Source organism: Desmodus rotundus, chromosome 11 (assembly GCF_022682495.2).
Source record: "Desmodus rotundus isolate HL8 chromosome 11, HLdesRot8A.1, whole genome shotgun sequence".
Taxonomy (NCBI): domain Eukaryota; kingdom Metazoa; phylum Chordata; class Mammalia; order Chiroptera; family Phyllostomidae; genus Desmodus; species Desmodus rotundus.
The window spans coordinates 63099358-63105722 of NC_071397.1; the positions used below are offsets into that span (position 1 = coordinate 63099358).

At 38.3% G+C, this 6365-nt stretch overlaps 1 non-coding gene across 1 annotated transcript; it reads right to left on the reverse strand.

The window, feature by feature from the left end:
- Positions 1-1671: 1671 nt before the first annotated feature.
- LOC112297470 (U6 spliceosomal RNA) lies at positions 1672-1776 on the reverse strand. Its single transcript, XR_002974040.1, has one exon. It is a non-coding gene; the product is annotated as a U6 spliceosomal RNA (small nuclear RNA).
- Between the last annotated feature and the right edge of the window lie 4589 nt (positions 1777-6365).

A 6365-nucleotide genomic window follows, 5' to 3' on the forward strand; every position in this document is an offset into this window, starting at 1 on the left:
ATGTCCCATGCACGTTTGAAAAGAATGTGTATTCTGCTGCTATAAGGTGAAATACTGTCAAAATATTGATTAAATCCATCTGGTCTAGTGTGTCATTTAAGGCTCCTGTTTCCTTGTCAATTTCCTCTCTGTAACGTCATTGATGTCAATGAGGTATTTAAACCCCTACTGTGACCATATTATTGTTAACCTCTCCCTTTACAGTCAGCAACATTTGTTTTTATAGGTGCTTCTACATTGGGTGTATAAATGTTTTCTATATCCTCTTGTTGGATTGGTCCCTTAATCATTATGTAATTTCCTTGTCTCTTATTATAGCCTTTTTATATTCTGCCTGATATAAGTATTGTTGTCCCAGCTTTTTTTCATTTCCATTTACATAAAATTTTTTTCAACCCGTTACTTTCAGTCTGTGTGTCTTTCATTCTGAAGTCGGTATCTTGTAAAAAATATATATATATATGGCTCTTGTTTTATTTTCCATTTAGCTACCCTATGTCTTTTGATTGAAGCATGTAATCCATTTACTTTAAAGTGATTATTGATAGCCCTGGCCTGTGTGGCACAGTGGTTTGAATGTTTCCTATAACCAAAATGTTGCAGGTCATGGTTCATTCCCAGTCGGGGCACATACATAGGTTGTGGGTTCGTCCCTGGCCAGATGTGTACAATTCCTGGGCCTGGTGCAGATCCCCAGTCTGGTGTGTAGAGGAAACTAGTCAATGTTTTTCTTGAATTGATATTTGTCTCTCTCCTTTCCTCTCTCCCATCCTCTCTCTCTCCCTAAAAAAGCAAATGAAAACGTCCTCAGGTGAGAACATAGGTGTGTATTAGTTGCCATGTTGTACATATTTTATTTCTTATAAATATGTTTCTTCTTTTCTTCTTCATCAAGAAGTTTCTATAACATTTCTTGTAATACTTGTTTGGTGGTGAAGAACTCCTTTAGTTTTTTTCCTGACTGGGAAGCTCTTTATTTCTCCTTCAGTTTCAATGATAGCCTTGCTGAGTAGTCTAGTCTTAGCTGTAGGTCCTTGCTTTTTATCTCTCTATTTTGTACATATCCCTTCTGGCCTGAAATGTTTCTATTGAGAAATCAACTGACAATCTTATGGGAGCTGCCTTGTAGGTAACTGTTTTTCTCTTGCTGCTTTAAATTTCCTGTCTTTAACCTTTGCCATTTTAATTATGAAGTGTCTTGGTGTGGGCCTATTTGAGTTTATCTTGTTTTGGACTCTCTACACTTCCTGAACTTGTGTGTCTTTTTCTTTGACAAGTCTAAGGAAGTTTTCAGTCATTGTTTCTTCAAATAGATCAATCCCTTGATCTGTCTTTTCTCGTTCTGGTCCCCCAATGAGGCAAATGTTCTTAAGCTTGATGTTGTCTCAGAGGTCCCATAAATTATCCTCATTTCAAATTTTTAATTTTTTTGTCTGTACCCAAGGACATGCTTATTGATTTTATAGAGAGAGGTGGAGGGAGAGATAGAGGGAAGGAGAGAAACACTGATGTAAGAGAAAAATATCAATTGCCTCTTGCATGTTCATTTCAGTCCCTACCAGGGACTGAACCCACAACCAAGGCATGTGCCATGACTGGGAATTCAAGCCGCAACCTTTTGGTTTATGGGATAATGCTCCAACCATCTGAGCCACAATGTCCAGGGCATAAAAAAATATGGAACATTTCAGAATTTGCATGTCATCTTTGCATAGGGTCTATGCTCATTTTCTCTGTAGCACTCCAATTTTAGTATGTGTGCTATAGAAGTGACACTAGCCTCATTTTTTACATTTTTTTCTGCTCTAATTGGGTCTTTTCTGATACCTTGTCTCCCAAATTGCTGATTCAGTACTCCGCTTCATTTAATCTGCTATTGGTTTCTTCTAGTTTATTCTTCATTTCATATATTATGTTCTTCATTCCTGACTGGTTATTTTTTATTATTTCTATGTCATCTTTTATAATTACTATCTCTTTGTAGAGGTTCTTGCTGAGATCATCCATTCTTCCCCTAAGCTTTTTGAGCATCCTTATAACCATTGTTTGAACTTTTATCTGGTACATTGACTCTATTTCATTTACTTCTTGGAGGAATTTTTGTCCTTTCATTTGGGGCATATTTCCTTGTCTTTTTATTTTGGTTGCCTCTCTGTATTTGTATCTGTGTATTAGGTAGATCTGCTATGTCTCCTACATGGTTATGTGGGCTCTCCTGTTATAGTTGAGTTTTAATTAGTGTTACCTCATTTGTGGGTTGGTTTGATCCTCAGACTGGCTGACAATGAGGATGGACTCCCAACTACAGTGCATGAGCTGCTATACAGGGAATGGCCCCATGAAGCAGAATTCACCACAACAGGGTCTGGTGCCTGTTGAGATCTCCCTTTGGGTGTCAATTGTGGTACAAATTGGGTCATTCTCTGATGTGGTCTGAAATTTACCATTGGATGTTTTGGACTTGGGCCTCTTGGGAGGGACTTTGGTGCAGGTTAATATCAGATGCTGCCTGTGACTGCCCTGGCTACCTGTTTGGAACTGTGACCCACAGGTTGTGGCTGCCTCTGCTGGGTGGGTGCACATGGGTGGATCCAAGCTGCATGCCAATGTGCATGAACCCAGGGGCAGGTCAGCAAAAGGCCCAAGTTTCCCCAAGATCTGCCTCTGCCTGCCAAATGCCTCTAGTATTTCAAACTTGATGCCAGTGCGAGGTATGAGGCCACTCTGCAAAAGTCTCAGTGTACACCAATGCCAGCTGCCAAACTGCCTGGGGCCTGCAGACCAGAATTTGTGGTTGGGCAGGGTCTTAGGGAGTTGTCATAGTGAAGCCAATACAATTAATCAGGCTAAAACAGACTAAGATTTGTCCGTGTGGACAGGGTGCACTGCACTGGAATGGTGGCACTATTTGGGTGTACAAGGGAAAAATGACACTTTCCCTACAGCTTTACAACTCAGTCTCTCTCTGCCACACCAAGAGTCTGCCCAGATCTCTTGGAGAGCTAAGAAAGTCTGTGTTGGGTTCCATGCTGGCCACAGCCAACTGACTCCTCCACAACACATGAGCTAAGCAGGGCAGACTATAGGGAAGGTGGTCGCTAATGCATTTCCCTAGGCTGGTGCCCTATGAAGAGACGTGCTTGACCCAGGAAAGATGGTGTCTGTGGGCATTGTGGGAAATGAATTTAGCACAGGGACCTTCTCAGCTGTTCATTCAGGGCTCTTCCCAAATCCACCAAACCCAGTGTCCCTTTATAACTTCAGTCAGCTCTGAGCTACTTTCTCTCCTGGAGCCCAGGGTGAGTAGCAGTGAATGGGATTTTATGTGCTGGCCCTTTAAAAGTACCCCTGGATTTCTAGGAGACTCCTATCTCTCTGGTGGATGAGTGATCCCCACTGTATTTCACAGCCAGGTATTACATGGGCTCCTCTTCCTGGCTTTGGTGCTCTGGGTGAGGGAGCTCATCATGGAGGTGAGAACCCTCACTCCTCAGTGGGAATCTTTGTAGCTGAGATATCCCCCCCAAAAACACCACATGTGGGTGTGGGGCCAGTCATTGTCACATCTCCGCAATTTTCACCAGTCTCAATGTGGCTTCTTATGTAAATCCTTAGTTATAAGACCTCTGTTGAGATAGTCTTCAGTTGGGTATTCAGATTGATTGTTGTATAAAGTAGTTGTAATTCCAGTTTGGTGCTGAGAGGGGATAGGTGTAGTTTCCACCTCCTCTGCTACCATCTTGGATCTCCACATGATTAATTTTTAATTTTTTTTTAAGTGTTTATCCTCACCAGATGTTTCTTGATTTTTTTTTTTTTTTTGAGAAAGAGAGAAAGAGAAACATCAATGTGAGAGATAAACTGATCAGTCACCTCCTGTATGCTCCACAGTGGGGGACCAAACCCACAACCTAGGTATGTGTCCTGACCAGGGATTTAACCCACAACGTTTTGGTGTACAAGATGATGCTCCAACCAGCTGAACCACCCAGCCAGGGCTCCAGGTGCTTCTTATTAAAATAAAAGCAATCTGTTTTAGATAATGCCAGGGGCCTTGAAATCCCATATTAGGCTTTCTTATTTATATTTCTCTTTTAATAAAGGAGAGTCTAACTACAAGAATGTTATTAAAACACTACCTCTTCATCTTCTAGCTACTCTACTCTAATGACAAAAATATACCATGGTGAATGAATCTGATTCTTAAAAATTAACCTAGTATTCTCTGTAGACAGATTGTAAGATATTTTTTTTCCTTTTATTGTCATTTTTTAGGAGATCAAGTTTGGGAAAATATAGGATGTCCTCAAATATACAGTAAATACAATGTGTTACAAAAGAACAACAAAGTAGGTTGATCAGTCCCACTGTCAAGCAGATGATTATTTCAAAGAGAATTGAGGGACATTATTTTTTTTATTCAGAGAAGAAAAAAGTCAAATTCCTTCCAAATAGGAGCAAGACTACATAGTAACCTTATTTATCTTTTTGGCTTACTATGTTTGAGGACAATATAGAGAAATTAAAAGTCCACCAATAGGACTTTGCCAGTCATTCTTTTATTCTTTAAACTTCTTAGCCACTAATTATACACACGATATACCACTAATTGTTTTTTGACACCAGAATGCAACCTACCCTAGGTTTTAAGCAAAAATCAAATAAATGATATCATGCAGAAATTAATAAGGCCTAATCACATGCCAGTAAGGTATTGGAAAAGTTTCATCTAAACATTAAAAACTTGAGTTCATTTGACACAGGTAGAGAACCATGATGAAAGGGAAAAAATGATGCTTTCAATGACTTGTTCATGTCAAAAGGAAAGGTGGGTGTGCCCAACTTCCAGTGGGTTAGTCATGAAGAAAACTGAGCTGCAAATCTTGCAAATCAGGTTTGATGCATTGGTGATAGAAGTAGTAAGCAAAATCGTGACTATTTTTTAATGCTTATGCCCTTAGTCATAACCATTTCATAAGCTATGTGGAAGTCAAATTTGAATATGCAGGTAACATTTATCACAACCTACTTTAGGTCAGGGAAGTTTATTGAAGAGGTTTACCAAGTTGTTTCCCTATGGTTTAAGTCTCAGCTTAGGATCATCCCCTTTAGGAAGTTTTCTCTTGCCTCCCCAGACTAGGCTGGGTGTCCCTCATCCAAGCTTAGTAACATTCTGTAAGATTTCTTTATGCTTTCCTCATCTTATGCATATCATGTTCATATGTCTTTCTTCTCAGACAGTATATTAGAAATAGAATTAGAAATAAAAATAGAAATTATTCAAAAATAATAACTGTTAGCATATTTATATTAAAAAATAACTTCTCCAAAACAAATTAATGAAAAGAATGTCACTGTTTTACATGTTTGTAAATCTTTATATCTGGATTATTAGAATACAGGTAGGTTTCCATATCTGCTTCTGCATTCATTCTGTTACAAAATGCTGTTTTGGTTACATTTTGTTTGGTTGATTATGTCTTGTTATGAAGAAAATCTAACATCACACAAGTATATGTATAGTTTTAAAAGGGAGTGATATTTTAATAGCTCTTTCAGATAACTATATGGATATCATTCTCCGATAATACATTAAAACTCAACAAGTGGTAGTTACAATGTAGAACATGAAACCAATAGCAGTGAAGATTTCATACTCTATTACTTGAAAACCATTATGCCAGCTTGAACTTTGAATGGATTTTTTATTCACACATTTGTAGGTTGGTTGGTCCCACTATTGAGTTATGTATTTGTATCATCATACATAAGTCATTTGGAAGATGTTTCACTAAATTATGCAGATCTTCCAAATGTCGACACATTCCATTATCAAAAAATATTTGTCGATATCACTATGGATCTCATCAGGAAAGATTTAAGCATTAGGAAGATATCAAGTTTATGGTATCAGATAAGTTTTTCAAACTACTAATTTTTGCTTGAAAGCTCAACTGTAATCATGGGCAACAAATACCATCAACTATTTTCCTTGAAGTAATAGAGTCACTTTATTCACTTCTAAGAAAATGCCAAATACCCAATCTGAATAATCATAGTTTTTCACACAGTCTCTCTTTCAAGTAAAAATGGTGGTCTGTGAAAAAAAAGTAGCTAGTACAGCTCAAAATTCCACTGATCACACAGTGCTTTTCCTCAAGACTGCCATTTACTTCAGGATGCAGAAGTGCTTTATGCGTACTTTCCATCTCATCCCATGGAACACTGAAAAGATATGTCCTCCAGGGTCAAGATTTAATAGATCTAATAATTTTCTGCTTCATTTAGGACTTTGCTATGCGTAACTGACATTTTGTTTACTGTGAGTATGTGGCGGTGAAGAATACAATGACTACTAGTACAGT